Source organism: Eurosta solidaginis, chromosome 1 (genome assembly GCF_040869045.1).
Source record: "Eurosta solidaginis isolate ZX-2024a chromosome 1, ASM4086904v1, whole genome shotgun sequence".
NCBI lineage: Eukaryota > Metazoa > Arthropoda > Insecta > Diptera > Tephritidae > Eurosta > Eurosta solidaginis.
The window spans coordinates 78,897,603-78,923,567 of record NC_090319.1 but is presented as its reverse complement, the minus strand read 5'-3'; the positions used below and the strand labels follow the sequence as shown (position 1 = coordinate 78,923,567).

Genomic DNA, 25,965 nt, shown 5'->3' with positions numbered 1-25,965 from the left:
TATCATCACACCCTGACGGCCCCCGAGTGGGATTGTGCTCACCCTTCATTTTGAAATTTTTGAAACTGTGTTTGGCTATGCTGACCGGTGGCATCTGATCCAGAGTAAATATTAGTACCCGTGATTAATGAAGATGTCTCTTAAGAGTAAACGTGTTAAATACCTGTGATTAATCATGTATCTGATGATTGCAAGCATTAGAACCATTGTTAGTCATAGCGAACGTTCACTTTAATCAAGATGAGTTGGAAAGGTTGAAGCACAGTCCCTTAATTGTGAAGCAGGTTTTGTTTTATTATAATTCCTGGTGCTCAGAACGGGTAGTTCACATCTGTTTATACTTGTATTGAAATTGGTATATAGTAGTAATGGAATTCAAGGTGGAGTTGCCTTACAACCGGATTTCATTGTCCTTAAAATGGCAGGAGCTTGGATAGACTCCATATCAGACTAAGGAAAGAACTTGTGAAGTATTGAGGTAGGCAACATGGAGCCGATAGTTGGGCCACTGATCATGCAATTAGATCCGTGTTTGATACCGTGGGGTTGAGAATTCCATTGACAGGTACTCACGTTGAAGCATAATGATTAATCCATTACAACTGAAGATATCTAATTTAAAAGCATGGGAAGTCGGGTGGCAATGTCAAGTCAGAACTTCCTGCAGAGTCTACAGTCCCCTCATTTTTGTCCCTCTAAGGTCGTAAGATTGTAAGACCTGTACGTGATCTTCAACACTTTGCAGCCCTGCGTTTGTTTTGCCTTTTCTATAACTCTTTCCTTCTATTTATCTCGCTCAATCTGATTTTGATGTCCACGGTACAAGAGGGATGCGCCCTTCCGAGATTGTTCATCAACTTTATCATTTCAACCTATTCCCATATTCCCGTAGGCCAAATATGGATGTTCTTCAATTTCTAAAAGCTTTCAAATATCGGAAAATCAAAATTATTTTTTGCCTGTAAGTGTATTAAGCTTTAAACAAATGAAGTAGGTAGATTATTTTGATTTTTCTGAAAGTAGGAAAAAATGAGCATGAACATGCCGGCAAATAGAACGAGTATGTAAATAGCGCCACGGTTCTAGCTGTGTTGTGCTTGTGCTGACTTATTTGTTTGTTTTTGGTCTACTCTTGGTTATAATTTTTATACTTCTTATATTTACCATACGTAGCATTAGATTTGTAAGCGGGAATATGTTTTCATTATGGTGTGATAGAACTTCCAATTAAAATTCAGCCAATTCTCACTTGATCACCTAAAATTCTAGGGGGAAAAACATTTATGTGAACCAAAAAATGTGCTCGATTTTTAATCTCGCACAGTCTGCATCTCCTTAAGTTTAAAAAGTATTAGTCAGCACTCATTCATTACATCCATAAATATGAGTTTGAGTTTGAGTTTAAGTTGAGTAAAGTGTAAGCATATAGGCGCTGGTGTATCAGTGTTAAGCCCCCATTACTGATACTTAGCATAGACTTGACTTGACTTGGCGTAAACTTGGCAACTTAGCCACGATTATACTCCACTTGGCGCATAAAATCTGGCATCATAATCAGCGTTGAAATTTATTTTTAAATAAATCTCAATTTGTATGACAAAATCTCAAAATGAAATGGAAACAAACAAATGGCATCTCAAAATGTAAACGTCACTTAGAACTTACATAGAAAATCAAAATTCAACAGACTTCTAAGTCAAGTTAAGTTTTGAGTAATCAGTAACATGCAATGTTCATTTAACAGAACTGTAAGTGACAGTTCGCATGCCAAGTCAAGTCTATGCTAAGTATCAGTAATGGAGCCTTTAGCATATAAGCGAAAGCTTGTAAGCGTATAAGCATAAGCGTGCGAGAGCAAGCGCATAAGCTTGATGATATAAGTGTAAGCGTGTAAGCATATATGCGTAAGCGTATAAGCGTAAGCGTATAAGCATGGACGTGTTAGAGCAAGCTCAAAAGCTTGATGGTATAATTGTAAGCGCGTAAGCGTATCAGCGTAAGCGTGTATGCGTATAAACGTAAGCGCATAAGCATGGGCGTGCGAGAGCAAGCTCATAAGCTTGATGGTATAATTGTAAGCGCGTAAGCGTATAAGAATGGTCGTGCGATAGCAAGCGCATAAGCTTGATGGTATGATGGTAAGCGCGTAAGTGTATAAGCGTAAGCGTCAAGTAGCGATCAAGCTAAGCTTCCTGGCAATCAAGTACGTGCTGCGCAACATTAAAAAGATAAATTTTTTTTTAGTTGCTTGCAAATCCAAGTTAACAGTAAGTTAAATATCTGTTATTGCTAGTTCCACCCAAAAAATTATGAAAATCAAGGAAGTGTATCCCATAAAAAGCTTAATCTCTGGAGTTGGGGATCATCGATCCCCATGCCTCTCACAAACGAGCGCTCTACCATCTGAGCTGCATCCCCGTTATTTCTGCTACAAGAAATGTACCATACAAATGTCAGTGTAGTAGGGTAGTAAAAGAGTCAAATGTGTAAACTATTTAAGTTTTTAAATTAATTAAAATGCAAGAAACGCTATAAGACAGAATATTGTGAGAGTATTTACAATAAAATGTTATTTAATTATTCGACAAGGTATTTAAGTAGTAACGTACTTCAGTATATTCAACTTCAGTACTTCAAGAGTACGACACTGACGTATGTATGTATGTATGGTGCATTACTCATAGAAAAGATAATGGGGATGTAGCTCAGATGGTAGAGCGCTCGCTTAGCATGTGAGAGGTACGGGGATCAATACCCCGCATCTCCAATATAGAATTTTTTTTAAATCGCATTTTTATAAGCGCACATTTTTATATTGTTTTTATTTTTGTTTTTTTTTCTTTTTTTTTATTGGAACAATTTTTGGCTGTAGTAATAAATCAACACTATTTTTAGTGGAAATCAGTAAATTTCCGGGTAGATTATTCTATACATGGGAACTTTGCATTTGGATTCGCCGTTTTCTCAAGTAGACGTTAGGGTTTATCTGTCCGATAAAAAGATTTTTCTTGAACAAGATTTATGTTTAAAGAACAGATAAGTTTTGAAGTACACACGAAAAAACGATGATTAATGCTATTTATCTAGACATTTATTTTTATACAGCACTTATGGCCTGTAGTTTTTATACCTACCGAACTTTATAGATAGATTAAATTTTCCTACCTTCCCTTTCTCCCACTCTCTCTCGTTTTCTTTCGTCCCATCTCTCTCTCCTTTTTGCCCTCTATTTTCAACTCCGCTTTCCTCTGTTCCTCCGCTCCGCCTCTCACTCCACATTCTTCATTTTGAGAATCACTATACTAAATAATTAAAATCTGCTTCAGGTAGAATTGGAGGCAAAGCGAGTTTTGATTATACATAAAACATTCGCGAATTAATGCCGAAATAATCGCGAAAATTATTGCACTAAAATGATCCCAAAAATTGTCTAAAAATGGTCCCAAACCTACTATGAAGCAATTGCAAAAAGATTCTAGTATTATAATTAAATTATTCCAAAAACAGTTCCGAAATAGTATCGAAATGATGGCGAGAGTGATGAAGTGATGGTCATGAATTTATTCCGATACCAGTTCTATTACTATTGTAAATGATGATGAGAGCGATCCCGAAATGATTTTCTATGTTCTATCTCGAAATGATCCCGGAAAATTTCATAATTATCCCAAAATTGTAGCGAAGAACATGCGTAAATTTAGAAGTCTGGTCCCAAAAACGATTTCTAAACTATCACAAAAACAATCCCCAAATAAGCACTAGCTAGTCCAGTAATGGTTAAGATATGATTCCAAAACACCTAGAAGTTATTCTAAAAAAAGTCTCTAAATGATCTTGGTATGACTCAGGATTGACTCAGATTTTTCGTCGAATTGTTTCCGTAGAAAATCTCAAAATTGTCATGAAATTATTCCGAAAACAAATCTGTAATGGAACCGAATTGATCCCGAAGCCATACCCAAACTCCAAAGATAGCTTCGGCCTCGACATATGTAAGTATATGATGTGTGGAGTTTAAGCGATTGGGTAGAAATATATTGTAACGAATTTGCTTGCAAATCCTCTTATTTGCAATCCTCTGCTAAGTTCGAATCACTAAACTGTTGAATAAATAACTCCAATTTGTAATAATGCAAAATGGCCTTTATTAAAGTACTTCACAATACACTCAAACTGTGCAACGAATAGCTTGCTTAATAACCACACTGATTGATAGCTCAATGAAACTCTACTATTCAAAATAATACTGCTATTGCTCGCTAGATATCGTCTTAATCGCAACTGCTTGACAACTCAAATCAAACTGAATTACTTCTTACTCGCCTGCACCGCTTTTATAGTTTACGCTGCATACTTCTAGGCTCTTCGATTTCCAGAAGTTACTAGTTGTTTCGGCTACAAAATTGCCAGCCACAACTACGTGCACAAATTATTGCCCTCTCTTGTGACCACTGAGATAAGATATATGCATGTGTTTGTGCATTGCCGCTCCGCTGCTCGTATACGTACATATGTGTAGACGCAATTATTTATTCGTTTATGTAGATACATAAAGATTGAATTATTGATGTGAATGTTTGTAGTTTACAGTCTCTCGCGCGCACATAGGCATATAAGTAAATGCATCTGTGTGTGACATCTCTCTGGGCTGCCTTATATATGTGTATACTTGATTTAATTATTAACGTAAATACTGCTTGGCATGGCCTTAGCATCGCCTTAGTGATGGGATAATTTAGTGATGCTAATATCCGTGACACTGCCCTCCACCTAAGTCTGATCGTCCCGATCAGACAAATCTTTCGATCTAAATGTTGCTAGCCTTTCCAAATGGACCACCTTCATTTTGGTTCGTGGTTTACCGATGGTCTGTATGCGGTACACTACATCGTTGATCCGTTTTACAACTTTGTATGGGCCTTCCCAATTACACTGCAATTTCGGGGACAAACCTTTTTTACGTTGTGGGTTGTATAACAGCACCAAATCTCCTTCCTGAAAACCTTCTGAATTAATTGCTTTATCGTATCTGGCTTTCATCTTGTCACTCATAATCTTTGTTCGTTGCCTTATTAGATCATGTATTTCTCTTAGCTCTTCTTCCAAATCACTAGTGGATTTCCTGACATTTCTCTCCGCATTGGCATCTATCCCAAACTTCAAATCAGCTGGCAGTCTAAGGTCATTGCCAAAAATTACTTTTGCAGGGGTTTGGCCCGTTGTCTCATGCACTGCTGATCGGTAAGCCATCAAGAATAATGGTATGCGGGTATCCCATTCTTTATGGTACTTGTCCACTACTTTCCTTAAGTGCTCCTCCAATGTTCTATTGAATCGTTCTACCATACCATCGGATTGAGGATGCAATGCAGTTGTCCGTGTTTTTCGAATGCCCAATGACTTACACATTTCCTGGAACACAGCTGATTCGAAATTCCTGCCTTGGTCAGAATGTAACTCCATTGGTACACCATACCTTGCAACCCAATTGTTTATAAACACTTCTGCTACCGTTTCCGCTTCTTGATTTGGGATTGGGTATACCTCTGGCCATTTGCTGAAATAATCCATAACTACCAGTACATATTTGTTTCCGCCGTTGCTAGTAGGAAATGGACCGGCGACATCCATAGCGATCCTTTCAAATGGCGCACCTGAGTTATATTGCTTCATCTGGCCATGACTTCGTGTTCTGGGCCCTTTCGCTCTGCTGCAAACCTCGCAGTTCGCAATCCACTCAGTGACCGACTGACGGCAACCAACCCAATAGAATCTCTGTTTAATCTTCTCGAGCGTCTTCGTGATTCCAAGATGACCTCCGCTTGGACCATTATGCAGCTCGCTGAGCACATCAGGAATCCTCTTTCTGGGAACAACTATCAGTTTATTCTTGTATTTACCATCCTCACTCTCCCATACTCGATGAAGGCAACCGGATATTAATTCTAAACTGTTCCACTGTGCCCAATATGACTTCGCAATGGGACTCTCTGCTGACATCTCTTCTCTGTTTGGTCTTTCATTTCGTTCGAGCCCTTGCATAACACGTGACAGATCTGCATCTTCTAGCTGGCACTTTCTTAGCTGTTCCTTGTCCCATTCATCTGTACATGTTATATTCATTAGCCGGACATCTATAATGTCTTCTTTAGCCTCGGCTTTTGAACAGTGCTTGCATTCCAAACTACATGGTCTTCGTGACATTGCATCAGCATTTCCATGGGTACTACCTTTTCGATGCTCAATGGAAAAGTCGTAGCTTTGTAGTCGCTCGATCCACCGTGCCAATTGTCCTTCCGGATTACGGAACTGCAGAAGCCATTTCAACGCTGCGTGATCTGTCCTGACACGGAATCGCTGGCCGTAGAGGTATTTGTGAAAATGTTTAATGCAGTCTACCAATGCCAACAGCTCTCTCCGCGTAACACAGTAGTTCCTCTCTGGTTTTCCAATCGAACGGCTGTAATATGCAACTACCTTCTCCTGTCCATCGACCAGTTGTGATAAAACGCCTCCTATAGCATATCCACTCGCATCTGTATCCAGAATAAATGTTGCTCCTGGAATCGGATATGCTAACATTGGGGCAGTGCACAAACGCTCCTTCAATGTTTGGAAAGCCACTTCTTGCTCCTTCTTCCATTCAAAAGCTTTGTTTTTTCTTGTAAGCTCATGGAGGCTATGGGCTACGCTGGAAAAATTTGGTACAAATCGGCGGTAATATGTGCACAGCCCAAGAAAACTTCTCAATTCATGTAGGTTCTGTGGTCTTGGCCAATCCTTTACAGCCTCTATTTTTTCGTTCGCAGTGCAGATACCCTCTGTCGTTACCTTGTGACCCAAATAATTGACTTCCTTTTTAAACAGCGCACACTTTTTGGGACTTAACTTCAGACCAGCGCCAGCTATTCTCTGGAAAACTTCCTCCAAGTTCTTAAGATGTTCATCAAAGTTCTTGCCCAATACGATGATGTCGTCCAGGTACACCAAGCATGTTTTCCAATGTAGTCCTTTCAGTACCTGGTCCATGAGTCTCTCAAAAGTAGCTGGTGCATTACAAAGTCCAAAAGGCATCACTGTAAATTGCCAAAGACCATCTCCGACGCTGAAGGCTGTTTTCTCTTTGTCTTCCTCCTTTACCTCCACTTGCCAGTAGCCGCTTTTCAAGTCCAGTGTGGAAAACCATTTCGTACCAGAGAGCGAGTCCAGAGTGTCGTCAATTCTTGGCAATGGGTAGCTATCCTTTTTCGTAACGTCATTCAACTTCCGGTAGTCCACGCAAAACCTCATTTTTCCATCCTTCTTCTTTACAAGTACTACCGGTGAGCTCCAGGGACTAGCTGATGGTTCGATGACGCCGCTGTCGCTCATTTCTTGTATAATTTGACTCACAACTTGCCGCTTCGCCAGTGGAACACTACGTGGAGCTTGACGGATCGGCCTCGCATCTCCAGTGTCAATTTGATGTTTCACAACGTTGGTGCGGCCTGGTTTAGAACCATCCTGGTCAAATATGTTCGCGTACTTTAGGAGCAGTTGTTTTGCCTTACTCTGATATGCTTCCTCCAGCCCCTGCGTCCATGCCGTGATGTCATTTGAAAGATTAGTATTACTAGCTGAAATGTGTTCCTGGAGCTGTTCACAGTTAATAACTACTTCAGCCTCTTGGCATCTTCCCAAAATAGCTCCTTTAGTCAGTTTGAGTGGTGAATTGAACTCATTGAGTACTCTTACCGGAACACGTCCATCTTGTTTTGTCATAGCCAGGGTTTTTCCTACAAGTATGTTCAGTGCTGATTTGTTTGCTGCTTCGACAACCCACAATTTGTTTGTCCCACAATCTCCATCAACCTTTGCCCAGATGACTGCTTCGGATTTTGGTGGTATTCGCTGACTCTCTTCCACCAGCACTCGTTTACTGCTGTAGCCTCTCTCGTAGCCGAAATTAAGTGGTACATCCATGTTCTTATATCGCATCGTCTTGCTTTGCATGTCGATCTTGATGCCCTGGTCGATTAAGAAGTCCACTCCAATTATGATTTCATCAACAATCTCTGCCACTATAAAATTGTGTACTACCGTGACGTTCCCAATTGCGACTTCACATGATACTTCTCCTAGAACCGTGCTGTCTTCTCCAGTGGCTGTACGCAATCTTGCTCCATGCAATGGTGTTATCTTCTTGTTGACTAAATCCGCTCGAATGATGGAATGAGATGCACCCGTATCTACAGTCAGTAAACGTTCCTTTCCATCCACATGTCCTCCGACAGTAAGATTGTTTGACCTTCTTCCAATTTGTGAGATAGAGATTATGGGGCATTCAATTGAGGGAGCCAGCTGTCGCCCCTTGCGGCTGACTCGCTTTAGTTTAACGATTGAGTGGACTTGGAGATTTGCTCATCTCCTTCAGCTCTGCGTTTACGGCCACCCACATTGTTGGAGCTATTGGGACCGGTGCTGCAATGTCGTGCAATATGACCTGGGTTGCCGCACTTGAAACATTTAATAACTCCGGCATTTTTCTGTTGTGATCCCTTCAGTGCTTCCAAAATTGTGTCTACCCATTCTGGCCTTTCTACTTCTACACGATGAGCCTTATATGCTGGTTTACTTAATAGGGAGGCAGTTTCCTGAGTCAATGCATGTGATACCGTTTCAGCAAATGTCAGTTTTGGGTTCGCGTATGTAGCTCGCTTCGTTTCCACGTCTCGTATGCCATTTATAAAACTCTGGATTTTTACCCTCTCGGTGTATTCCACGGGTGCGTCCGCATTTGCGAGATGAGCCAACCTTTCAACATCTGAAGCAAACTCCTGCAATGTCTCATTTGCTTTTTGGTAGCGGTTTTGCAACTCAATTTGGAATATCTGTTTTCTATGCTCGCTTCCATAACGTCGTTCTACAGCAGCCATCAATGCTTCATAATTGTTCCGCTCTCCTTCGGGAATCGTCTGTAGGATTTCCGCTGCTGGCCCCTTCAATGCCACGAACAATGCAGCAACTTTATCTTCCGCATTCCAGTTGTTCACTGCTGCGGTCTTCTCAAACTGAAGCTTGAAGACCTGGAAAGGAACAGAACCGTCAAAAGATGGAGTTTTTACCTTTGTATTACTCGCTGAAGCAGCCGGCCGATTAAGTTGCAATTCCTGTATACGACCTCTCAACGCATCCACCTCTGCCTCGAATTTTTGTTCAAACTGCATTATTTTTTCGTCCATGCGCGCTTCGAGTTTTGATGATATACGCGCCTCTTGTGCTTCTAGTTGTACTGTTATGCGTGTCTCTTGTTCTTTCAGTTGGGTTGCCATATATGTCTTTTGTTCTTCCAGCTGTGATGACATATTTGTGGATATTTGTGATGACATTTCTGTTATACGTGCCTCTTGTGCTTCCATCTTGGATGTTAAAAGTGTCTCCTGCGATTCTAGTTGTGATGCCATATATGTCTTCTGTTCCGCCAGTTGAGATGACACTGTCGATGTTTGAGCAGATATTGCAGCTAAAATCAGGTTCAAGTCTGTACTGGTAACCGTCTGCGATGTTTCGTTCTTCTCTTCAATTTTTGTTGTCTCCTCGCCATCAAGATGAAAGACATGCTCTTCCACATCAATTCCTTCTGCTTCCATTGCTTCTCGTAGCCGTGCCTGAAGTTCGAGTTTAACGCCGCTTGTATTCAATCCACGGCTCTCCAACTCCTTCTTCAGTTGCGGGATCTTCAATTCACTTAACTTTGCCATGTCCTTGTTGTCCTCTAGAATTTATTCAACAATTCCTCTTCTGACACCAATTGTAACGAATTTGCTTGCAAATCCTCTTATTTGCAATCCTCTGCTAAGTTCGAATCACTAAACTGTTGAATAAATAACTCCAATTTGTAATAATGCAAAATGGCCTTTATTAAAGTACTTCACAATACACTCAAACTGTGCAACGAATAGCTTGCTTAATAACCACACTGATTGATAGCTCAATGAAACTCTACTATTCAAAATAATACTGCTATTGCTCGCTAGATATCGTCTTAATCGCAACTGCTTGACAACTCAAATCAAACTGAATTACTTCTTACTCGCCTGCACCGCTTTTATAGTTTACGCTGCATACTTCTAGGCTCTTCGATTTCCAGAAGTTACTAGTTGTTTCGGCTACAAAATTGCCAGCCACAACTACGTGCACAAATTATTGCCCTCTCTTGTGACCACTGAGATAAGATATATGCATGTGTTTGTGCATTGCCGCTCCGCTGCTCGTATACGTACATATGTGTAGACGCAATTATTTATTCGTTTATGTAGATACATAAAGATTGAATTATTGATGTGAATGTTTGTAGTTTACAGTCTCTCGCGCGCACATAGGCATATAAGTAAATGCATCTGTGTGTGACATCTCTCTGGGCTGCCTTATATATGTGTATACTTGATTTAATTATTAACGTAAATACTGCTTGGCATGGCCTTAGCATCGCCTTAGTGATGGGATAATTTAGTGATGCTAATATCCGTGACAATATTTTCCCAGGGGGATTTGTCTATAAGCTGCTTGCAGGCTGTTGGATACCTCAGTGTCTACTGTCATCCAAACTCATTCCGCCTAAACTTTTCCAAGATAGACGTGACACGCCAAAATGGCATAAATAGAGTGCAGTCCTTTGGCTATCTGTATGCCAAATTTCATCAGAATTCTTTCAGCCGCTGTGGCGCGTTTGAGTTCCAAGAACGATCTGGATGTGCAAGCATACTTGAATACAATCCCTAAATATTTGTTTTACATTTCTAATGTAAGATAAGAAAAGATGGGAAAAAGATACTCAAATATCATTAAACTGCTTCGAATTGATTTCGAATTATATCGAATTTAAACTGGATTTTTCGGGGCGTGTGTCATTTTACTTCCCGAATTGCTTGCTGAGCTTCATTCCTTAAATACGACTAACAACATTGATGTGCTTGGTCAATATTTCTTTGATGATCACAAGTACCTCAACTTCTCCTCGTGCATCGCTAGAATGACATCATCTATTGAGGAACCAGAATTACAGCGAAAACTTTGTCAGCCTAGGAATTCCACGCATAATCACTCCCGCCAACAATGGCTGCTTTCGACTGTGTTGTGAGAAATTGGCAAAGAAATATTTTATTCCCCTCCCCCCGTGGTGCCCCTAAACAACATAAGTAATCGCAAAGCAAGGAAAATCGTCTAGTCAGTTAAGCGCCAATTAATGAATGACGATATTAACTCCTACTAAATCATTTTTCGGCATATCAACATTAATTTTTCATTACTCATTCAACTATACAGAAATTGTTAAATATATAAATTTTTTCAACAGCTTAATCATTTCAATTGGCCATCCATAATATATTTTTGTATGTGTGCATCTTTATTGACGTCAAAGGGGTGTGCAATAAGTTTGTTAATGTACAACAATTAGCAATAATTTTCATAAACACCTCATTCGTCACGAAAAAGTAATTTTTTTAAATTTCGAACAAAAGTAAACAAATGCATTCTAAGCAAATTAAAATGGTATTGATGTTGCTGTGGGATGAAAGTTTCCGTTGCAATAAAAAAAATATTGCACCGATCATATGAAATAGCGTTTTATATCTTTCTTTCTTTCTTTCTTTCTTTGATTGGCGTTAACCGTGTAAACGGTTGTGGCCGTCGAACAAGGTGGGCCGTCGCTTCTACTCTGAGTAAATTGGCGCCAATTGGCCACGCCCAGAGAATTTAAATCGTTTTTCACCTGGTCCTTCCAGCAGAGTGGGGATCGCCCTCTACCTCCGCTTCCATTCCTGCGAAGAAATTTTAGGCCGAGCTTCAATTTGCGTCGTGCTCCTTTTTAATTTTTCCTACAAATTGACTGGACGGGACCTACTTATTTTATACCGACTCCGAACGGCATCTTCAAGGCAGATGAGTTTTCACTGAGAGCTTTTCATGGCGAAAATATACTCGGAGTGCTTGCCAAATACAGCCGAGGGGCGACACCGCTTAGAAAAATGTTCTTCTAATTGAAAATAAATTGTTTGCAAAATTTTTTGATGTTGCCCGGGGCGTGAACCCAGGGGCTTTGTAGGCGGAGCACGCTACCATCACACCACGGTGGCCGCCTCTCTGGAATTCGGTTAGACGGTCGCCGATTTCTTTCTTATAGGAGTTTTCCCCGGACTTAAAACCTTCCATCTACCGTCAAATTTTTTGGTAAAATTTGCGGTCGTTATTCCTGGTGGCTAGAAGTTCGAGCTCCTCGCACTCACGCCTATCTGCCTCTGATTTTTTTTTTTTCATATAAAGGCGTCTCGTTTCTTTTTTCAACTCGCGGCAGCGTTCACACACTCTTCTTGTTGTGCTCGCTTTTACGTAGCCCTGTAGGCAACACTAATTTCTTTCGGCTGAAACGCGGCATTCTTCATCTTAACAGTTGTTTTCCGTGGTCGCTGGTAGTCAATTTTTTCCTCAGTGGCGGAGATACGCTCCCACAGCTTCTGCATTCCGTCGGGTTGACTTGTGCTCTCAGAGAGCAGATGTGAGAGTCGAGTTGTGAAATAATTGGCAATCTGTTGCGATTGTAGCTTTTCGATGTCTAGCTTTCCTTATGTTTTTTATTCCTTGGTTTTAGACGCGAAGGGCGTGTACCTAAAACATAGAGGCATGCTGTCCTTCTATCACAATGTGGTTGATCTGTTTGCATGTATTCCGATTGGAGGTAAGCCAAGCAGGTTGATGTATATTTTTATGCAATAACCTTGTGATGGTTATAAAGATGTTTCGAGCACCGGCGAAGTCGATCAGCCTCAACTATCATGGCGGGGGCAGCGCTCGTATGTGCGTTCCAAGCGTTCATAGAAATTCTTCTTTCACTCCATCGTCTTTCTCCTCTGTCGATGCACCGGCGCAGATGAATGATATATTAAAGTATCTTTCCTTTATTTGGAGAGCGGCGAGACAGTTGTCCACAGGCGTGAACTTCAGTACTTGGCGACAAATTCTCACTCCCACCACGAATCTGACGCCAAAACTGCGCTTATTTGCATGCCCACTCCAGTAAATGTTACAATTTTTTATTTTCTTCCTTCCTTCCTTCGTCCATCGCATTTCTTGGATGGCGGTAATGTCGGACGGATTTTTTCTTCACGAAAACATCAACCAGCCGGGCATCTGCACCAATACCAATCGCGTTTTATAGACTGTACAGTATACTGCAGTGCACCAATTTGAGTTTATTTTAAACAGAAGCAGATTTTATATGAATAAGTTCTTTAATTGAACATAAAAGACAGTCTATTCTTTTATCCTAAAATTTGTATAAGCTTATTGTCATATTATTAACCCAAGTATACACTTTTTAAGGCTAAAAATGAGATTTATGAAAAATGTATTTTAATCATTACACAAAAACCAAGATTTGTGAAATCTGAATGCGCTAGACGTGCAGCTCATGGAAACGAAAGGCATAAATTATTTTCACAATTTTCTTTCTTTATTTAGATTAGCTGGATACGTCTGCTGAAGTCGCGTTGCTTTAACAAATAACGTCAGATTTATCATATATAGCATTTTTAGGTCAAATGAAACTTTTTTCATTTTAAATGAACCTTTTTATACTCAGTTGAACAGAGCTCACAGAGTATATTAAGTTTAATTGGATAACGGTTGGTTGTACATATATAAAGGAATCGAGATAGATATAGACTTCCATATATCAAAATAATCAGGCTCGAAAAAAAATTTGATTGAGCCATGTCCGTCCGTCCGTCCGTCCGTCGGTCCGTCCGTTAACACGATAACTTGAGTAAATTTTGAGGTATCTTGATGAAATTTGGTATGTAGGTTCCTAAGCACTCATCTCAGATCGCTATTTAAAATGAACGATATCGGACTATAACCACGCCCACTTTTTCGATATCGAAAAATTCGAAAAACCGAAAAAGTGCGATAATTCATTACAAAAGACAGATAAAGCGACGAAACTTGGTAGATGTGTTGAACTTATGACGCAAAATAGAAAATTAGTAAAAATTTGGACAATGGGCGTGGCACCGCGCACTTTTAAAAAAAGGTAATTTAAAACTTTTGCAAGCTGTAATTTGGCAGTCGTTGAAGATATCATGATGAAATTTGGCAGGAACATTACTCCTCTTACTATATGTACGCTTAATAAAAATTAGCAAAATCGGAGAAGGACCACGCCCACTTTAAAAAAAAAATTTTTTTTAAGTAAAATTTTAACAAAAAATTTAATATCTTTACAGTATATAAGTAAATTATGTCAACATTCAACTCCAGTAATGATGTGGTGCAACAAAATACAAAAATAAAAGAAAATTTCAAAATGGGCGTGGCTCCGCCCTTTTTCATTTAGTTTGTCTAGGATACTTTTAACGCCATAAGTCGAACAAAAATTAACCAATCCTTTTGAAATTTGGTAGGGGCATAGATTTTATGACGCTAACAGTTTTCTGTGAAAATGAGCGGAATCGGTTGATGCCACGCCCTGTTTTTATACACAGTCGTCCGTCTGTCCTTCCGCATGGCCGTTAACACGATAACTTGAGCAAAAATCGACATATCTTTAATGAACTTAGTTCACGTGCTTACTTGAACTCACTTTATCTTGGTATAAAAAATGAACAAAATCCGACTATGACCACGTCCACTTTTTCGATATCGAAAATTACGAAAAATGAAAAATATACCATAATTCTATACCAAATACGAAAAAAGGGATGAAACATTGTAAGGTAATTGGATTGTTTTATTGACGCGAAATATAACTTTAGAAAAAACTTTATAAAATGGTTGTGACACCTACCATATTAAGTAGAAGAAAATGAAAAAGTTCTGCAGGGCGAAATAAAAAACCCTTAAAATCTTGGCAGGTATTACATATATAAATAAATTAGCGGAATCCAACAGATAATGTTCTGGGCCACCCTGGTCCACATTTTGGTCGATATCTGGAAAACGCCTTCACATATACAACTACCACCACTCCCTTTTAAAACTGTCATTAATACCTTTAATTTGATACCCATATCGTACAAACTCATTCTAGTGTCACCCCTGGTCCACCTTTATGGCGATATCTCGAAAAGGCGTCCACCTATAGAACTAAGCCCCACGCCCTTTTAAAATACTCATTAACACCTTTCTTTTGATACCCATATTGTACAAACAAATTCTAGGGTCACCCCTGCTCCACCTTTATGGCGATATCTCGAAACGGCGTCCACCTATGGAACTAAGGTTACTCCCTTTTAAAATACTCATTAACACCTTTCTTTTGATACCCATATTGTACAAAAAAATTCTAGGGTCACCCCTGGTCCACCTTTATGGCGATATCTCGAAAATGCGACCACCTATACAACAACCACCACTCCCTTTTAAAACCCTCATTAATACCTTTAATTTGATACCCATATCGTACAAGCACATTCTAGAGTCACTCCTGGTCCACCTTTGTGGCGATATTTCAAAACGGCGTCCACCTATAGAACTAAGGCCCACTCCCTCATAAAATACTCTTTAATGTCTTTCATTTGATACGCATGTCATACAAACACATTCCAGGGTTACCCTAGGTTCTTTTTACAACATGGTGATTTTCCCTTACTTTGTCTCCACAGCTCTCAACTGAGTATGTAATGTTCGGTTACACCCGAACTTAGCCTTCCTTACTTGTTTCATTTCAAATGAAACTTTTTTCAAGTCAAATGAAGCTATTTTCATTTCAAATGAAAGCATACTTGGCATCGTCCATCTACAGGTTTTGTCACTTGCTTTTACACTCCAAAAACGATTATGCTTCTAAAAGTGAACTATGGCAACTGCCCCACTATGGCTTTTTTGTTACTTTTCTGTTACTATATATTTAGTAAACTGTTTTTACCAACAACTATATAAAACCTCCACTCTCCAAATGATTATTTCTCCCTAGCACTTCTCCGAAGATAACGGATTCAATAATTATTCAAATTCGCAAAGAAAAGTGCAATACATTTTCAGTTGCAATTGATCTTTGAACATGAGTGAAAGTGAAAGCGGAAGTGATTTCAGCTCTGGTAGCTCAAATAATTGGGGGCCTGCCGAAGGCAACCAAGATCGTCGGCGTAACCAAACCCCCCATAGTCATAAGAAGAAGAGTTGGTCAATATCAAAGAGTTTGTGCAGAAAAAAGACTACTTTTAATAAAAGCATACGAAGAAGGTAAAAGCTGCAAACATGACGTCAGTTAACGTGAATACAGCAAAAACATTGCTGGCGCGAGGAGGATATCGCACAAAAAAGCTAACAACCGAAGTATTAGAATTAATTGAAACCATCGTAAAAAATGAGCCAGGAATTACTTTAAAGAACATAAGAAAAAGTATTTTTGATAACAAAAATATAATTCTGTCGCAAACAACGATATTTAATGCACTTAAAACTTTAAAAATAACATTAAAGTTGGCTTCTAGGGAATTAGATAAAATTAATGAGGAACGCACATTAACTTTGAGACAAACTTACGCCAGAAGTTTTTCGCAATGGGTTCCCCAAGAAAGGAATAGAATGATTTTTATTGATGAATGCGGCTTTAGTCTTCATCTAAGAAAATCGCAGGCTCGTTCCAAAAAGGGCAAGAGAGCACATGCAGTTATACCTACTGTTAAAGGTAGGAACGTTTCACTGGTCACTGCAATTAACATCGATGGTTTTGTTCATCACAAAATCATTTCAAGCGGAAACGTGAACGCAAAACATTTCAAAATATTTTTGTTGGAGCTTAATGAAAAAATGTCACACTTGCAAACTGTGGTTTTAATTATGGACAATGCTAGTACTCATAGGGCTCGAGAGGTACAAAACTTTAGAGAAAATAGTGCACATATCGTTAAGTTTCTTCCACCATATTCCCCTATGTTAAATCCTATAGAAAACGCATTTTCTAAAGTTAAAACATGTGCTCGGTCTATATTAGGTAGTCCGGGACTCGACAGTAACATGCGTGATGTAATTGAACAAAGCATTGCCAATTTGACACAAAATGATTGTACTAATTATGTTATAAATATGATAATGAAAATTCCTTTAGCTTTAGAAAAAGAAATCCTTCACTAACTGATGTTTTTTTAAGTACTGTTTTACTTTCTGGGTTCATTTATATATATTAGGGTGCTTTTTTCCCATACTGAAATTTTGTGGCAAATACCTAAAAAAACATGCTTTGAAAATTTTAGCTCTTAATATGCATATTTAGTACTTGCCCTCCGCGAACGAAAATTTCCCGTATCAAATACGCGTCAACTAGAGTTTTTTTAAAACCCTCTATCTCAGCGGTTTTGTATGCGATTTCATTGTTTCAAAAAACATGTTACTCAGAATGAAAGGATTTACTAAACCTCGGCTTTATTGCACAGCACTGGCTCAGCAATTTTGTACATCCTTTCATATTTGGTAATATATTTTTTCGAAACAACCAAATCGCATAAAAACCCACTGAGATGGAGGTACTTAAAAAAAAAGCTCTGGTTGACGCGTATTTGATATGGGAATTTTTTATACGCGGAGGGCGAGTACTAAATATGTATTGTAACGAATTTACTTGCAACTCCTCTTATTTGCAATCCTCTGCTAAGTTCGAATCACTAAACTGTTGAATAAATAACTCCAATTTGTAATAATGCAAAATGGCCTTTATTAAGGTACTTCACAATACACTCAACTGTGCAACGAATAGCTTGCTTAATAACCACACTGATTGATAGCTCAATGAAACTCTACTATTCAAAATAATACTGCTATTGCTCGCTAGATATCGTCTTAATCGCAACTGCTTGACAACTCAAATCAAACTGAATTACTTCTTACTCGCTGGCGCCGCTTTTATAGTTTACGCTGCATACTTCTAGGCTCTTCGATTTCCAGAAGTTACTAGTTGTTTCGGCTACAAAATCGCCAGCCACAACTACGTACACAAATTATTGCTCTCTCTTGTGACAACTCAGATAAGGTATATGCATGTCTTTGTAGTTTACAGTCTCCCGCACTCACATAAGCGTATAAGTAAATTCATCGGTGTGTGACATCTCATCTCTTGCTGCCTTGTATGTAAATGTTGCTCGTCGGAATGTGTACATATGTGTAGACGCAATTATTTATTCGTTTATGTAGATACATAATGATTGAATTATTGATGTGCATTCACGTCACTGCTTAGATCGGCTTAGAGCTGGCAGCACTCCTTAGTTTTGCTAATATTCGTAACACTGCCCTCCACCTAAGTCTGATCGTCCCGATCTGACAAATATCCCAATTTAAACGCCGCTAGCATCTCCGAATGTACCACGCTTCTAATCCGTGGTTTCTCAGTGGTTTGTATGCGGTAGATGGTATCACTGATCTTCTTCACAACTTTGTACGGGCCTTCCCAACTGCACCGAAATTGGGCTGGAACACCTTTCCGCGGGTGAGGGTTGTTTAACAGTACCAAATCTCCATTCCGGAAACCTTCCGAATTATTTTCCCTGTCGTACCTGTGTTCCATCTTACTACTCATTATTCTGGATCGTTCTCTCGCACTCTGTTGCTTGGCCAATGAAGAACTACTTTGTAGAGCTTGTTCTTGACGGATTGGCTTCACATACTCAGTATCGTTCCGACGTTTCCCAACAAAAGTGCGCGCTGGCTTGAAACCATCCTTGCATTCTTTCTGAAAAATTCTTTCAGTCATTTTAGTGCGTCCATTAGGGTTTGCTGATGCCGGTCTTTTCCTCGCAGGTACTTTTAATTTCGCTTTATTTGGCACATTCGATCCATCAACCTTTGCTCGATCTACTTTCCTTGACTTTCGTGGTCTCTGTCGAATCTCCTCCACCAGCACTCGCTTACTGCTGAACCCTTTTTCCAAACTGAAGTTAAGTGGCACATCTTGGTTCTCATAATGCATCACCCTTCTCTGCATATCGATCTTGATGTCATGGTCAACCAAGAAATCCACTCCCAATATAACTTCATCAACGATCTCCGCCACAACGAATTTGTGTAGAACCATGACCTTCCCAATTAGGACTTCACATATTACTTCGCCTTGAACTTGGTTATACTCGCCAGTGACCGTACGCAACTTTGCTCCAGGTAACGGTTTTACTCTCCTGTTGACCAAGTCAGATCGGATCAAGGAATGAGATGCCCCCGTATCTACAGTCAGTACACGCTCTTTACCATCCACATTCCCTCTGACGGTAAGACTGCTTGATTTCCTTCCAATTTGCGACACAGATATCACAGGACATTCAATAGCCGGGGCAAGTTTTCGTTCTTTACATTCGACACGCTCTTGCTCATTTCCGCCAGCTTTGCGTTTACGGCCACCCACATTGTTGGAACTATTAGCACCAAGATCGCAATGACGTGCAGTGTGACCTGGGTTGCCGCACTTGAAACATTTAATAACTCCGGCATTTTTCTGTTGTGATCCCTTCAGTGCTTCCAAAATAGTGTCTACCCAATCTGGTCTTTCCACTTCTACACGATGAGCTTTGTATGCTGGTTTACTCAATAGTGAGGCCGTTTCCTGAGTCAATGCATGTGATACCGTTTCAGAAAATGTCAGCTTTGGGTTTGCGTATGTAGCTCGCTTCGTTTCCACGTCTCGTATGCCATTTATAAAACTCTGAATTTTTACCCTCTCCGTGTATTCCACGGGTGCGTCCGCATTTGCGGGATGAGCCAACCTTTCAACATCTGAAGCAAACTCTTGCAATGTCTCTTTTGCTTTTTGGTAGCGGTTTTGCAACTCAATTTGGAATATCTGTTTTCTATGTTCGCTTCCATAACGTCGTTCTACAGCAGCCATCAATGCTTCATAATTGTTCCGCTCTCCTTCGGGAATCGTCTGTAGAATTTCCGCTGCTGACCCTTTTAGTGCCACGAACAGAGCTGCAACTTTATCTTCAGCATTCCATTGGCTCACTGCTGCGGTCTTCTCAAACTGTAGCTTAAAGACCTGAAAAGGAACAGAACCGTCAAAGGATGGTGTCTTTACCTTTGGATTACTCGCTGAAACAGCTGGGCGGTTTAGTTGTAACTGCTCCATACGACCTTTTAACGCTTCTATTTCGGCATCAATTTTGTCCTCGAGTTGTAAAATTTTTGCATCCTGTTCTTCCAGTTTCACAAAGAGCTACGATGATACCTGTTCCGAAATTTGTGCCGACATTGCAGATATACGTGCCTCTTGCGCTTCCAGTTGAGACGCCAAATGTGTCTTCTGTTCTTCCAATTGTGATGTTATACGGGTTTCCTGCGATTCCAGTTGGGATACCATATACGTCTTCTGTTCGTCAAGTTGTGAAGAAATTTGTGTTTCCTGTGCTTCAATCTTCGATGTTATTCGTGTCTCTTGGGATTCCATCTGTGATGACATATACGTTTTCTGTTCTTCCATCTTGGATGTTAAACGTGTCTCCTGCGATTCCAGCTGAGATGCCACTGTCGATGTTTGAGCAGTTATTGCAGCCAATATCATGTTCAAGTCTGTGCTCGTAACTGTCTGCGATGTTTCGTTTTTCTCTTCAATTTTTGTTGTTGTTTCGTCCCCATCAGGATAAAAGACAAACTCGTCCACATCAATTCCTTGCGATTCCATTACCTCTCGTAGCCGTGCTTGAAGTTCGATCTTATTCCCAGTTGTATTTAATCCCCGGTTTTCCAACTCCTTTTTCAGTTGCTGGATCTTCAATTCACTGAACTTTGCCATGTCCAAGTTGTATTCCCAATCTTCGGAATTTATTCAACAATTCCTCTTCTGACACCAATTGTAACGAATTTACTTGCAACTCCTCTTATTTGCAATCCTCTGCTAAGTTCGAATCACTAAACTGTTGAATAAATAACTCCAATTTGTAATAATGCAAAATGGCCTTTATTAAGGTACTTCACAATACACTCAACTGTGCAACGAATAGCTTGCTTAATAACCACACTGATTGATAGCTCAATGAAACTCTACTATTCAAAATAATACTGCTATTGCTCGCTAGATATCGTCTTAATCGCAACTGCTTGACAACTCAAATCAAACTGAATTACTTCTTACTCGCTGGCGCCGCTTTTATAGTTTACGCTGCATACTTCTAGGCTCTTCGATTTCCAGAAGTTACTAGTTGTTTCGGCTACAAAATCGCCAGCCACAACTACGTACACAAATTATTGCTCTCTCTTGTGACAACTCAGATAAGGTATATGCATGTCTTTGTAGTTTACAGTCTCCCGCACACACATAAGCGTATAAGTAAATTCATCGGTGTGTGACATCTCATCTCTTGCTGCCTTGTATGTAAATGTTGCTCGTCGGAATGTGTACATATGTGTAGACGCAATTATTTATTCGTTTATGTAGATACATAATGATTGAATTATTGATGTGCATTCACGTCACTGCTTAGATCGGCTTAGAGCTGGCAGCACTCCTTAGTTTTGCTAATATTCGTAACAGTATATTAAGAGCTAAAATTTTCAAAGCTTGTTTTTTAGGTATTTCCCACAAAATTTCAGCGTGGCAGTAAAGAAAAAAGTGATGGTGACAAAAAGCAGCCTAATATATATGTATGTATGTATATAAATTCGAATATGTATATATTCTAAGTATTACATTTAAATACAATACACAATGAAAATTAATGGAATATTTGTTTTTGCTTTTCAAAGGCCCAAACGAGTGAAGTGCAGTGTGACTGGGCCGCAGAGTAGAAAAGATCACTTTTTACGGTTATGTTTTTCAGCATAGTTAAAAAGATCTCTTCACAGTCCACATGCTCTACTTTATAGTTGGTAAAAGTAATGTTTCTCTCAATACCTTGCTATCGTTCTATGCTGTTTGGTAAGTCATTGGTCTCTACAAAGAGCAAAGCATAATACAAAGAATTCAACCGATGTGTTAGTTGGTGTTAGAGAGTGAATGGGAAATTCGCTCACACCATGCTCTTTGGTTCCTTCTCGTTGTTCTCTACGTTGCTTTATTCCTACGTTATTAACGAAGTATATGTAGAAGAAGAATGTGATTTATATATAAGAGGAGTAGATACAAGTAAAAAATATAGGTGCTTGTTGTAAGTGGGTGGTTAAACTGTAGTACATAAGTTGCCTAGCGTATAACCCTGCTACTTTATGTATTAAAAATTGAAACGATCAAAAGGCAAGGCTAAACTAAGCCGACCTTAATTGCAGCTTAAATTCACAAAGAGAAACATACCCAAATAGAGGAATAATAACGCAGTTAGGACAATGAAAATAGGGAGTAGTTATGTGATAAAAAATCGAAACTGTTTCAGTCAAGTCTGAAAGCTTCACTATATACAAAACTCAAGACACTTTCCATAATTTTGGTGCATTTTCTAAATATTTTGGGTGCAAAATTTTTTTTTTTTGGTGTGGCAACGTTAACTTATTTTTAATACTTGTTCATCTTAATACTTGTTCTTTGCGTAGTGTTTACTATTACTTGTACAAGTTTTTTTGACAAGTATGGTCTACATTTTTTCGTATAATCTTTTTCCTCAACCTACATTACCCCTTGTTCTCAAATTTCTGTACAAAAGTGGGACGTTTTGTTATTTAAGCTGCTTTCCCTAAGCACCTGAACTTCGTCCATAGTGCAGAACCAAGTTGCAATAGAAGGTCGCAGAAAAAATATTTCGATAGAGGGCTCACTTTTAGAGATAACTTAATAATACAAGATTCGAAACAAATTGCTCTATTCATAAATAGCTGTCCAGTAAGCTGGGGACTTTCTATTTGCAACTAAGTTTATAGGCCATGTATCGCAAAAATTTCCGTAGGAGGCGCACGGATCGGTCGTATAGTATAGTTCAGAATATGAAGACAATGCAGTGGTAGAAATAAACTCTTCTATGTTGCGTAATTATCGAGCATCCAGTAATTTTTCAGGCAACTAAAAGTTAGAAATTAAAGACAGGGAGAAACAATATGGAAGCACATTTTTTTTTAAATATGTAGATCAAATTATTGCAAAATATTTATAAGAGGCTACCTAGTCCAAAGTAGGATTTATTGGCAAAAGTGATTTTTCGCTGGATTTCAGAGCTGATGTTGTTTTTTGTGCTAATACTGTTTCCCAAATAAACGAAGTATTTTACTATTTCGAAATGATGGCTGCCAAAAGTGGAGTGGTTTTCAAGGCGCAAGTGCACTCACTCTTTTCTCGATGACTGCAGGTACTTCGTTTTGTCCTCATTCACCAATTAACCCATCTTTTTCGCTTCTTTTTCCAGTTTGAAGTAAGCAGAACTTACGACGCGGATTTTCAGGTCGATGATATCAATGTCATCAGGCACGCTTTTATAAAATAAATTGTATATGTTTCTCCAGCTTCAAATTAAAGATATCGCACGATATGTGGTCACCCTGTCTGAAACTTTGTTTAGTTTCGAACTGCTCGGAGAGGTCTTTCACGACTGACTGACTGACTGAACTGATGGTGTTGCTGAACATCTTTTTGCCCAGCCGTATAAGTCTCGCGGTAAACAAAATTCAGATATAGCGGCATATAGGCAGCTCCTTTTCGTGCTGTCGAATGCGGCTTTAAAATTGACAACGGAGTGATGTATGTCATATAATTATTCAGTTGTTCTTCGAAGATTTGCGGCATCTGTTCGATGGTAGATTTACCAGGTCTAAAGCCGCACTGATAAGGTGCAATCAGCCGATTCACGGTGGGCTTCAATCTTCCGCGCAATACACTCAACAGGACCTCTTATGCGATATTAAGAAGACTGATTTCGCGATAGTTAGCACATTTTACATGATCCCCTTCGCCTTATCAACTCCTCGCAGCCGTATTTGAATAGCTCCGCGGGCAATCCATCAGCACCCGCCCCTTTGTTGCTTTCTTTATCTGGTTATTGCTATTCTGACTTCATCATAATCGAGTGGGGTACATTAATTTCATAGACATCCCTGTGCGGTGTATCTTTATCTCTATTTAGGAGAGCAGAAAAGTGTCCCCTCCATAATCTAAGAACTCTCTGAACATCCGTTTAAAAAATCGCCGTTTTCGACCATGCTCTTACAGGAGTTTGCCCCGGACTTAAAGCCCTCCGGCTGTCGCCGAATATTATGGTAAAATTTGGGAGCATTATTCCGGGTGGCTAGCAGCTCAAGCTCCTCGCACTCACGCCTTTCTACCGCTGCTGCCAACAAACATGTATTATTGTTGTTGTAAATTTCAATGTATCTAGTAGGAAACCGTATATATATTTTTCGCGCTCCAACCCACTTTGTTCAAATATGGCTTTATGACCATGTAAAAAATATTGAATTATTAATAAAATTATTGAAAGCTACGACCATTGGTTATAGAATAAATTAATTAGCTACTTGTCAAATATAATTTAATAAACAGCAAAAGCAAATAGTTTTATTAAAACTTGATCAATTACATTTATATGCTAATTGCGTCGAATGAGTATTTTTTATGAACGTCATACTCGAGTGATTGATATGGTTGCAATATACGTGCCCACTCTTGTTTTGACATAACTTGTTAACCAATGTATCAAAGTTGACATTAATGTAGACAAATCATGTAATAAATATTAATTTGATAAATGGAGTATTTTATAATAAGGAAATGGCAAAGTAGAAATTTTTACAAAGCCGGTTTTTAGAATTGCTTATCAAAGGGGCCAACCTTTGGCGAAGCCCGTTTGTGAAGCCCTTATTTTTACAGCTGTATTACGTTATCCTAGTTGACATATATATCGTTGAAAAGGTCCAAATCCTTTCTTGTCTGATCCGGAGATAAATTGAAAATCGGGTAATAACCAACAAAATTATAGGCTCGGTAGGTTCCAAGGAACAAAAAACCGGCTTTTGCCCATATCTCACGATTTTGGAGGTGTCCAGGGAAAATCTTGTATGCAGTTATTCTTAGATCTTCGAGATGTGCTAGAAAAATTGTATGAGTTCCCACATATTTTTTTATGGCACAGAGTTATATGAAAGCTAATCACAGTTAATAACCACTCTTTAAATAGCTGTTAAAAACCGGTGCAGTTAGTTTCGGTTTCTTACAGAGATCAACAGTTTTGTATGCAAAGCGAAGGGTTTGGTCCGTGAACGAGAATAAGAATAGAAAGGTAAGGAAATGAAGAAAAATAACATAAACAAAAGCAAAAGAAAAGAAAAGAAAGGAAAAAAAGAAACAAAAAAAGAAAGGAAAGGATAGTCAAGCAGATAAAAAGATGGGAAAAGAGTGATGAGGAATCAAAAACCAAATCAACGGCGTCTTATCCTTCGTCCTCCACGAGTTACTTACTTACTTATTGACGCTTAACCGTTTAAACGGGAGTCCAAGGTGAAGAGAGTTCAAATAGTCGCATACTCGACGAGTTATCCGTGTGTTATCTACGATATCTCTATTTGTTATCAAATGGTTACAAATTTGTCATCGATAACAAACACTATCGAAGAGATATCGATTTATTATATTGGTTATCGGGAAGTTATTGACTTATTATCAACTCGGTATCGATGACAATGCCATTTCTATAGCAAACCGATAATAGCAAAATGATATTTGCTCGATAGTCAATCGATAACTTTTGGATAACAGGGGTCATCGATAACAAGCTGATAACTTGTAGAAAACAAACTATTTAAAAGCCTAAATAATAACACTCCGATACATTTGCATATCTTGAATGAACTTTTACGAAAAATCGACAACCTTTCGATAATGAATCTATAAACTTTCGATAAAAAGTCAATAATTTTCATATAGCAAATCGATAACTTTTCAATAATAAAACGATAGCAAATCGATAAATTTTCGATAATAAACCGACCACTTTTCGATAACACGATTTATCGGAAACACGTTAATAACATGCCCATAATAATCTGATAATAACCACCGTCCGATAGGTTTTCATATTTATAAATGCATTTTTC

At 39.0% G+C, this 25,965-nt stretch overlaps 1 protein-coding gene and 1 non-coding gene across 2 annotated transcripts in view; one reads left to right on the top strand and one right to left on the bottom strand.

Annotated features, from left to right (window-relative positions):
- Nucleotides 1-25,965, bottom strand: part of Irk1 (Inwardly rectifying potassium channel 1) — a 313,191-nt gene that overhangs the window by 232,326 nt on the left and 54,900 nt on the right. The gene's annotated exons all lie outside the window — the stretch shown is intronic.
- TRNAA-AGC (transfer RNA alanine (anticodon AGC)) lies at nt 2,695-2,767 on the top strand. The gene has a single exon. It is a non-coding gene; the product is annotated as a tRNA-Ala (tRNA).